This window comes from Triticum aestivum, chromosome 2A (assembly GCF_018294505.1).
Source record: "Triticum aestivum cultivar Chinese Spring chromosome 2A, IWGSC CS RefSeq v2.1, whole genome shotgun sequence".
In the NCBI taxonomy this organism is placed as follows: Eukaryota; Viridiplantae; Streptophyta; class Magnoliopsida; order Poales; family Poaceae; genus Triticum; species Triticum aestivum.
The window spans coordinates 756,820,652-756,831,943 of NC_057797.1; the positions used below are offsets into that span (position 1 = coordinate 756,820,652).

General features: G+C 47.6%; 2 pseudogenes; one reads left to right on the top strand and one right to left on the bottom strand.

The window, feature by feature from the left end:
• The first annotated feature begins 586 nt into the window (after window positions 1-586).
• LOC123038481 (uncharacterized) lies at window positions 587-725 on the top strand (annotated as a pseudogene).
• A 4,365-nt stretch (window positions 726-5,090) lies between these two features.
• LOC123186489 (uncharacterized) lies at window positions 5,091-6,594 on the bottom strand (annotated as a pseudogene).
• Window positions 6,595-11,292: the final 4,698 nt, after the last annotated feature.

Here is an 11,292-nt window from a genome sequence, read left to right on the forward strand (position 1 = left end):
TGTATTCACACATGTATTTTGTTTCCAGTTAATACAATTCTAGCATCAATAATAAACATTTATCATGATATGAGGAAATAAATAATAACTTTATTATTGCCTCTAGGGCATATTTCCTTCACTTCCCCTCCTCACCTTTCTGCACAACTCCACCGAGAAGCTCACCAAGGGCAATCAGGCTCTATGGCGGGTGACCGTGCTCTCCGCCATTCGGGGAGCCCAGATGGCGAAGTACCTCGACATTGAGCAGCCACCGCCGCCCATGCAGATCGACGTGACCTCCTCCGACGGCAAGACCACGGCGAAGGCATCGAACCCTGACTTCCAGACCTGGTATGCGCAAGACCAACAAGTTTTCTCATATCTTCTGATGACTCTCCCTCGTGAGATAGCCATCCAGGTTGCGTCCTGTCATACCTCGGCGGAGTTGTGGAACACGGTTGAGGGGATGCTTGCATCTCGCACCCGCTCCCAGACCACCAACGTTCGGATCACCCTCGCCAACTTCCAGAAGGGCAACCTATCCATCACCGACTACGTCGGGAAGATCAGAACCCTCTGCGACGAACTGATTGTTGCAGGGAAGAGGGTGGACGAGGAAGATATTGTCTCCCACATCCTAGCCGGACTTGACGAAGAGTTCGACCCTGTGGTTTCTACCATGTGCTCCAGGATAGAACCAGTCACCGCGGCTGAGTTGTTTTCTCAGCTGCTCAGCTTCAAGACGAGGCTGAATCTCCGTGGCGGTGGATCGCAGTCATCTGCCAACGCTGCCACCCAAGGCCGCAGACAAGGCGGTGGCGGCGGCGGTGGTGACCACGGCCGCAGACAAGCCAGGAATGGTGGTGACCGCGGCGGCCGTGGCTACTCCAAGCCAGGAGGCCGCAACGATGGACATGGCGGCGGGCACGGCGGCAACAACGGCAGTGGCGGATGCAACTACAACAACCATGCCTCCACTCCCATGGTTCAGTGCCAAATCTGCGGGAAGATGGGCCATCTGGCATGGAAATGCTGGAAACGCTATGATGAATCCTACCAAGGTGTGGAGGAGAAATCAGCGAATCTTGCAGCTCCACGGTATGGGGTGGACACCAACTGGTATCTCGACAGTGGTGCCACCGACCATATCACCGGCGACCTGGAGAAGATGACCATGGGAGACTGCTACAACAGCAACGAGCAGATCCACACCGCAAGTGGTTCAGGTATGGTTATTGAACACGTTGGTCATTCGGCTATTCACACCCTAGATCGTCATATCTATTTAAACAATATACTTCGTGTACCCGAAGCCAACAAAAGTCTCATCTCTGCTAGTCGTATCGCCGTTGACAATAATACCTTTGTTGAAATTCATCCCTATTCTTTTTTTGTAAAGGAACGGGGAACGAGGAAGGTACTCCTTCAAGGCAAGGGTAGATGAGGTCTCTACCTAGTAAAGCACACGGGCACCAGCGTCAACAAGCAAGTGCTAAGTGCCACCAAGATAACTCCGGATAGGTGGCATCGACGCTTAGGACATCCATCTTCAGTTATTGTTAGCAAAGTCATTAGTCAGAATAATCTCCCGTGTGCCAGTGATTTCAATAAAGAGTCTGTATGTGACGCCTGTCAAAGAGGCAAAAGTCACCAACTTCCTTATCCAAATTCAATAAGTGAATCAAAGTTTCCTCTAGAACTTGTGTTTTTCGATGTTTGGGGTCGTGCTGTTGAAACGGTAGGAAGAAAGCAATATTATGTGAGTTTCATAGATGATTTCATTAGATTTATATACATGGATATATCTTATCAAACACAAGTCTGAGGTGTTTCAGAAATTCCATGATTTTCAGAATCTTGTTGAAAGACAGTTTGATCGCAAGATTCTTGCTCTCCAAACAGATTGGGGTGGGGAGTATGTGAAACTAAACTCCTTTTTCACCCGCATAGGCATATCTCACCATGTCTCTTGTCCTCACGCCCATCAACAGAATGGATCGTCTGAGAGGAAACATCGACACATAGTTGAGGTAGGCTTGTCACTTCTTCTATGCCTTTGAGTTTTGGGATGAAGCCTTCATTGCCGCAACCTATTTGATAAATAGGACTCCTAGCAAGGTTATCAACTTCGAAACACCTTTTGAACGACTCTTTCATGAAACCCCCAACTAATCTATTCTTCGCATATTTGGGTGTGCTTGTTGGCCCAATCTTCGACCCTACAATAATCATAAACTCCAATTCCGATCGAAACAATGTGCTTTCCTTGGGTACAGAAATCTCCATAAAGGTTTTAAGTGCCTTGATATCTCCACCGGACGTGTTTATATCTCTAGGGACGTTGTATTTGATGAAAACGTTTTCCCCTTTGCTACACTTCATCCTAACGCCGGTGCACGTTTACGTGCTGAGATCCTTTTGCTTTCCCCAGACCTATTAAATCCTACTGATCAAGGGGGTGAAAACACTGTTGATGATCATTTGTTTAATAACCCTAACCATAATGGAGACATCGGTGAAAAAAACGGCGCTCCAAACTATGATTTTATGCAGCAACAGTGAACTCCTGGCGGCGTGGGACACAAGGCAGATATGCCTGCAGGCGTTAATCTCGCGAGATACGGTGTCAACATGCAGGCTGACGCGGCGACGGATCCCCAGGCGGATCCCCTAACGCCGCCTGCCTCCCCTGGAGACCGGTCGGGTGGGCCGGCAGATGATTGGTCGGGAGGACCTGATGTCCCCTCGCCCTCCTCTGGTGCGCGCCACGCGTCAGGCTTCGGTACGAGAGGGCCAGGCGCGCCTTCATCGTCACGTGCAGCGGGCGGCGTGTCGCCTGGTCCACCTGCGCGCTCCCCGAGTCCAGACAACACGTCACATGTGCCCGTGGGCGATCCGAGCGTGGCAGTCAAGGAGGATTTGCCCGGTGACGCTTAATTGGATGGAGGCAGGCCGGGATCTTCTGCAGCTGTTGATCCAGTACACGACGACACACCAGCACGTATGACTACACGTGCACAAAGAGGTATTTTGAAACCATCAAAGTTTAAAGATGAAACAGTAAGGTATGACAAGAATTTCAAGTTTGCAAATTTTGCCTCCACTGGTGAACCACAAAGTTTAACAGAGGCGTTGAGTAATCGTGATTGGAAAAATGCTATGAACATAGAATATTATGCACTCATGAGAAACAAGACTTGGCACTTAGTTCCGTCGAAGCAAGGGAGGAATGTAATAGATTGTAAGTGTGTGTACAAGGTCAAAAGAAAATCTAATGGCACAATAGACAGGTACAAGGCTAGACTAGTGGCTAAAGGTTTCAAGCAACGCTATGGTATTGATTATGAAGATACATTTAGTCCAGTTGTTAAGGCTGCTACTATCAGACTTGCTCTGTCTATTGCTATTTCCAAGGGTTAGAGTCTTCGTCAATTGGATGTTCAGAATGCGTTTCTACATGGCGTTCTTGAGGAAGAGGTTTATATGCGGCAGCCACCTGGATTTGAGGATGGCCCAAAAGCGCACCATATATGTAAGTTGGACCAGGCCTTGTATGGTTTAAAGCAGGCACCCAGAGCCTGGTATTCAAAACTGAGCATGAAGCTGCAACAGCTTGGTTTTCGAGCCTCTAGAGGAGATACTTCACTGCTCTTCTTCAAGAAAGGGAAGGTGATCATTTATATGTTAATTTATGTTGATGATATAATTGTTGTCAGTTCATCTCAAGATGCTACCTTGGCCTTGTTAAGAAACTTGAGAAGTGAGTTTGCACTCAAGGACCTGGGAGAGTTGCATTATTTTCTAGGTATTGAAGTTAAAAAGATGCATGATGGTATTATGTTGACTCAAGAAAAATATGCCAAAGATATAATCAAGCGTGTAGGCATGAAGGATTGTAAGCCTTCCACTACACCTATGTCAACTACTGATAAGCTGTCATTGCATGAAGGAAAAATACTAAGTTCAGAAGAAGGGACTAAGTATAGAAGCATAGTTGGTGCACTTCAGTACTTAACTCTGACTAGACCTGATATATCTTTTGCTGTAAACAAAGTTTGTCAGTTCTTACATGCTCCTACTTCTGTACATTGGACAGCAGTAAAAAGGATATTAAGATATATTCAGGGAAATTCTGGAATAGGGCTAAAATTGTGTAGATCTTCATCAACTGCAATAAGTGCATTCTCTGATGCAGACTGGGCTGGTTGCCCAGATGACAGGAGGTCTACTGGAGGTTTTGTTGTTTTCCTTGGGTCTAATCTTATATCTTGGAATGCAAAGAAACAAACAACAGTGTCACGTTCCAGTACTGAAGCAGAATACAAGTCACTGGCTAATGCAACTGCTGAGGTAATGTGGATAGAAGCCCTACTTGATGAATTGGGCATTGGAAGATCACATGTGTCACAACTTTGGTGTGACAATCTGGGTGCAACTTATCTTTCTGCAAATCCTGTATTTCATGCGAGAACAAAGCATATAGAAATTGACTATCATTTTGTTCGTGAAAGAGTAGCACAGAAACTACTAGAAATACAGTTCATTTCAACAGGAGATCAAGTTGCTGATGGCTTCACTAAGCCTCTACAAGTTCGGCAGTTCCAAGCCTTCAAGAACAATCTGAACCTTGACATGTTAAGATTGAGGAAGGATGTTAAACGATATGCTTGTAGAGAATGTATAGATTGAAATATGTGACAACATGTCACGTATGTGTTGTAACGCATACAATGTATTTGGTGCGGCAGGTTGTTACCTAGATAGATCTTATCTTGGTATAGCTTGGAGTAGAGGTCAAGTTTAGCAACAACCTGCGCCTTCTTGTAATCTGTCATGACTATATAACATGTATGCGTCCCTGCCGAACAGCATACGCTTCTAGCCTCTCATTCTTTCAGTGCCCAGGAACATCAACACCGGCTGAATTCCCTGAACAGAATACAACTTCACCGGCCAACCAACTTCAGAAATCAGAATACAACTTCATTTGAACAGAAAATTCAGAATACAAGTTCACTTGAACAGAAAATTCAGAATACATCTATGAATTCAGCGGCCACTTATATGATGTTGGGTGACTGTTGGATGCTGGCCATTTAAATTTGCCTTCATCCTTCAAAGAGCTCTCCTAACATCTCCATCAAAATTTCGGGACTACTACTGGTTCCTCTATTCACATGTTTTTCCAGCTCCGGATTTTCCTCCAAACAGTTGCGGTAACATGAGACAACTCTTTCAGCTATATTTTTCCGCAGCAAGCATCGGAGACGAGGCTCCGGAACCTTCCAGAACTTCTGAGTCTGGTAAGTTTTATGAAATGCTAACTCAAAATTAATCAGCAAGGAGGTGTTGCTCCAACGATGGATCAACGGCCGAGAAAAGTATGATTTCGGTATGCAGGAAGTCACGTGTCCCCAAGAGATATCGAGATAGCTATCAATGTACTTCCCACATTGACGTTTAAGCCTGTGGTGTAGAGACCACAGCTCAAGATCCAACGGAACCGACGGCTCGAACATATTTGCTATGAAATTAGAATTGTTGAGCAGGAATATGTACCTCAAGCTTGGACCCGAGCAAAACTTTGATTTTCTCATAAGCAGATCCCTTAGATATAGTCAAATGTGGCATCTATCAGGTCACCAAGGTTTACGGTGTTGTCGCTCGGCGCGCAGTTCTCCGTCGAAGCCCGGGCTTTCCTCATTGACACTATGTAGTCAACCATGAACCGAGTGTTCCTATGAACATCGCCTCCTCCTCGTGGAATCTCAATGGCCCATGAATCGTCATCCTCCATGAGTGTTCTCACCTCCATCATCGTGCTTAGTATGGCATTGTTTAACTTGTTTCTTGTTGTCCCCAACGAGCTGGCGGTCTCGGTGAATATGATTTGGGCTTCCGGAGACATGTCGAGCGGCGTAAACATATAGGACACGTTGGAGGCACAAATGTACATGTCTAGCACGGCCCGTAGGTTCTCTGCCTTGGGAGCAGGGACAATGGCATCGACGAACTCTAGCATCTTGGCGATGCTCAGTGTGCCAAACCGTGCGACTTTGGAGGTCTCGTGGCGAGCAAAGACGAGCTCGGCGATACTGCCGGCGATTACTGTGAGAGCTCGAATCCACCTCTCGACCATATCTCGCAGCGATAAAGCCGAATTGTCTCCGAGCTGGAGCTGCCACCATGAGCCATGCTCGTTGCCGATTTGGAGAATCCAGTCCACGTCGAGCTCCGAGAACCAATTCTCCAGAGCTGGCGCGGGAGATGTGGCGCTGAACGCCTCAACAACACGCTTGGTGTACCCATCGCTGACCATTTGGCGAGCGATCGTCGTGAGCTCGTGGGCACCCAAGTCCGGTGCGGCCAAGCCGGAGGAACGGCCGGAGCTTTTGGACGGGTAAGAATCCGAGGCGCCGGAGTCGATGGAGGATCCGCTCTGACCAGGGTGGGAGTTGGAGAAGAGAGTGGATCTTATCTGCGCCCCGGACACGGCGACCGTCCGGATCCAGTCGCGGTACATGCAGCGCGGTGGGCAGGTAGCAGCCGTGGCGCCGTCGGTGGTCCCGTTTGGCACGGCTGCAAGCCGCCCCGTCATGCTGGCTTTGTCGATGGACGTCCTCTCTTCCTTGGATCTTTGGTCAAGCTCCAAGAGATTGGCAGGGGAGAAGACTGGTTGTCTGATTGAGGGTGCCGGAGCTGCACGACAACGACTGTCAACTGCATCACCGGGTGCTGCGGGTCAACACAAACAGCTGGTACCGCTTGACAACGACGGACAAACCAGCAGCTGATTGCCATCGGGTGAATACATCGTTCTACTCTAATAAATACATCGGGCCAATGCGTTGCTGTAGATTAGGTTTCTCGACTTAATAATGTAAGAACATAATAATGCAACTTGTATGTTGTGTGTCACCACCAAACATAATTTAAGAAGGTAACTATTGTGCTTACATACGTAGGATTGGATGACTGACACACCATCTTGTTTCAAAACATGGAGTACCCAGTGCACTGTATGGTTGAAAAAAATAACTCGTGCACGTCCATCCAAACTAATAACACTAACATCCATCCAAACTAACCAGCTGTATTCAAAGATTAAAAGTGCTCGAAAGTTCGCTCTAGAATATTACAAAACCCACGATGCACTGGTAGAAAAAGGGCCTGTTGTCCCGGTTCGTAAGGGCCTTTTGTCCCGGTTCCTGAACCGGGACTAAAGGGTCGGTACTAATGCCCTGTCCCTTTAATCCCGGTTCAATCCAGAACCGGGACTGATGGGCCTCCACGTGGCCTGTGCGCGGAGCCCAGGCAGGAGACCCTTTGGTCCCGGTTGGTGGCACCAACCGGGACCAATAGGCATCCACGCGTCAGCATTTCTGTGGCTGGGGTTTTTGTTTTTTTTTGAAAGGGGGGGTTGGGGGTTTTGGGGGGTTAATTTAGGTGTTTCATATATTGTGTTAGCTAGCTATAATTAATAGAGAGAAGTGTCCTCTCTTATGTCCGTGCTTGGTCGACGCTACGTACTATACATACGTATAGAGAGGACTAGACACGCTAGCTAGCTAGTAAGCAAACGAAGGAAACAGAAGATCGTCATGAACATATATGCATACAGAGAGAAGTGATATCGACCACCTCTCCTTCTCCGAGAGATTGGTCGAACAACAAGTTCTCGTATATCTATCCGACACTACCGGCTACATATATACAATAATTATCTTTTACAAATATAATCGCACGGACTCATGGTCCACATAGTATTCTCCGTCTTCAGCGATCACGTGGTCAAGAAAGAATGCCGCCAATTCCTCTTGAATTGCTCGCATGCGAGCTGGTGCTAGGAGTTCATCCCGCTTCCGAAACATCTAATTTGAAGAAGGGGGTCAATACATATATATATGAATGAATGAAACTCAACACAAATGATGGTAATAAAATAAAATTGTGAATGTTGTTATTTACGTACTTCATATTGTTCGTCGGTGTAGCCCCGCTCACAGGTCGTGTGGCGGATGGACTCGCAAACGTAGTATCCATAGAAATCATTCCCTTGTTCCTACCACAACCACTTTACAAGAAATACAGGTCAATCAAACTGATAAGCAATAATGCCAAATGGTATTGATGAAACTAGCGCTTGAATCAATAGGAGATGCACGGAACATGCTACTATAGTACTTACTTTCGGGTGTCTAAATTGCAGCTTCTTCGGGAGTCCTGGAGCTTTTTTGGAGAACTTTTTTCAAACCCTGCCAGACAAAGAAAACAATTACTTGATATATCAGGAAATGAACAAAGTTGCTGATATGGTGGATAATGATCGATTTAACTTACTTCTCGAGCATTTGAGTCATGTCTGCATAGTCCTGGGGATCTTTTCATCTTGAGTCTAAGACGGTTACTAGTCCCTGCTCAAGCTTAATCTCTAGGAGAATATAGTGGTAACTGCACACGCATGCATAACTCATCAATTACATTACTATAACATTGACTAATATATAAGGGAAACCGAATACGCACAAGACAGTAACACTCACTTGAAGTTGTAAGGAAAGAGTATTATATCTTTGTTTTCATTTATTACCAACGATCATAGCAAGTTGGCCTCGGTATCTGCAGCATGAAATTTAACCTGAGTTGCATCTATGAGATATGTGTTAATGAACCCAATATCACCGACTTGTCTTTTCTTCAATTCGGTGATCTTCAATCTGCATAATATATTGAGGATGATTATAAATACATGCAATGAAAGAGCTGAGCTATATAGAGAGACTTAATGACAGAAGTAGTACTACTTACAGACAGTAGCAGGCGACCGTTGTTTTATCGAGGGCCAATTGATTGAAAAACTGAAAGAACTCCTCGAATGGAACAGGCAACAGTTCAATTCCAACGAGGTCATGCTCCTTTTTAACTTTCACATACAAAGTACTCCTCCCCCAGAGTCTCTGCAGATTTTCAAGTACCAATCATGCAATCTTCGCATCATCGTTGATAGAGATCTTTCATCTTTGACGAGAGGCTTCCCGTACTCGTATCTTTGTATCTGCACCTCCATGAAATCATAATGTACATCGTCGGGCAGGTAATCGCCAAGATTGCTATAACCGGGCACCATCCTCGGATCATTAGCGACGTTGTCGCTAGGCACCTTGAGCGGGGGGCACGATTTCTTCGCTTGTTCGCCGAGCTAGGCAATTTGTTTCCCAGCTCGTCGTTCTTTCAGCCTTTGATCACTGACAGTACTTCCCGACCGCTCCGCTTCGGCAAATTCCTTTCCAATAATGCGCTCATAGTTTCCTTTCGGTGGAGACTTGGGTGGTTTTGTCAGGGCAGCCAGAGTGCGCTTCGCTTTCACCGAATCTACCTTCTCCTCCGGAGGTGGATGTTTCTTTGCTTTCACCCCTTCAAAGTAGTTCCTCACTTCTTCTCGTGCGATCTCGGCGTTCTCCTCCAGGGTCCTCTCGTATGGTAACTTCTCTGGAGTCTTCAGAGAAGGACCAAATTTGTATTTCCTCCCACCTCTGGCTGTACTGCTAGACGCCGGCAGAGCAGACGGAGCGGTTGTCTTCTTTACTTGCTTACGAAGCGGAGGAGAAGGACTACGATGCGCCAGAGCAGCCAAAGCGGCGGCAGGTCTCTTCCGCCCTTGTTGACGAGGTGGAGAAGGAGGAGGCTGGCTGCTCGGGCGCGTCGGCGCGGGCGGAGAAGGAGGCGGAGTGCCGCCACGTGCTGGAGAAGGAGCCGGTCGAGTGCCCTGATCGTCACTAGAGGAGGAGGCGGTGGAGGAGGCGGAGTGCCCTGACTCGCCGGAGGAGGAGGCGGTGGAGGAGGCGGAGTGCCCTGACTTGCCGGAGGAGGAGGAGGAGGCGGAGGCCTCCAGTTCGGAAGGTTGATGAGCTCCTTCCGCCATAGGCATGGAGTCTTCAGAGCAGACCCCAGCCTAGTCTCCCCTTCACCGGTAGGGTGGTCAAGCTGGAGGTCCTCAAATCCCTTCGTTATTTCATCCACCATCACCCTAGCATATCCGTCTGGAATCGGCCGGCAATGAAAAGTTGCGCCGGGTTCAGTAGGATAAACAGAGCCAACAGCCGCCTTGACCTTCAAATTCATCCATTGCGTCATAAGGTGGAAATTTTGAGACTCCTGATAGCATCCATGGGATAGCTGGCAGGAGCCGTCAAGGCATGCTCCGGCTGAAGCAGCTCGGTGGAAGCCACACTGCTTCGCTGCTGAGATGGCGGGGTAGCTTCGGGGGAAGCTTCGGCAGTAGGTTTGCTGCGATTTGCTTCTCGTTCCTCTATCGCTTGTACCCTTGCTTGCAGCGCCTGCATTTGGGTCTGCTGCACTTTTTTCCTCCTCTCATGGGATTTGTAACCGCCTGCGTCCGGAAACCCAACCTTCCACGGAATGGAGCCTGGCGTGCCTCGTGTCCGTCCAGGGTGCTCAGGATTCCTGAGGGCCATTGTGAGCTCGTCGTTCTCTCTATCTGGAAAGAACGTCCCTTGCTGCACTGCTTCGATATACTGCTGAAGCTTCCTGACTGGTATGTCCATTTGATCGTTCGTCCAAATGCACTTCCCTGTTACAGGGTCCAAGGTTCCGCCAGCCCCGAAGAACCAAGTCCGGCAACGGTCTGGCCAGTTAATTGTCTCTGGTTTGATCCCTTTATCAACCAGGTCATTCTCAGTCTTGGCCCACTTAGGCCGGGCTACGAGGTAGCCACCTGACCCCGTGCGATGGTGATGCTTCTTCTTCGCAGCATTTTGCTTGTTTGTCGCCGACATCTTCTTACTCTTTTCGATGTCTTGTGGGCCACAAATGCGGGCCAGTGATCTCTGATCTTCTCATATCTGCCCTTGAATTCTGGTGTCTCATTATTTTCGACAAACTTATTCAGATCTTTATTCCACCTCCTGAATAGTTCTGCCATCCTCTTAAGAGCAAAAGACTTAATTAATTTCTCTTTAACTGGCTTCTCTGGATTATCCTCTAGCGGTAGGGTGAAATTTGACTTCAGCTCAGTCCAAAGATCATTTTTCTGCATATCATTGACAAAAGACACCTCAGGGTCTTCTGTAGCCGGCTTAAACCATTGCTGGATACTGATCGGGATCTTGTCCCTAACCAAAACCCCACACTAAGCAACAAATGCGCTCTTTGTCTGGAGGGGTTCAATCGGTTGGCCGTCGGGCGCGATTGCTATGATCTCAAACTTTTCATCCGAGCTCAACTTTTTCTTCGGGCCTCGTCTCTTTACCGAAGTTGTGCTTGATCCGGAGGGCTAGAAAAAAGAACAAA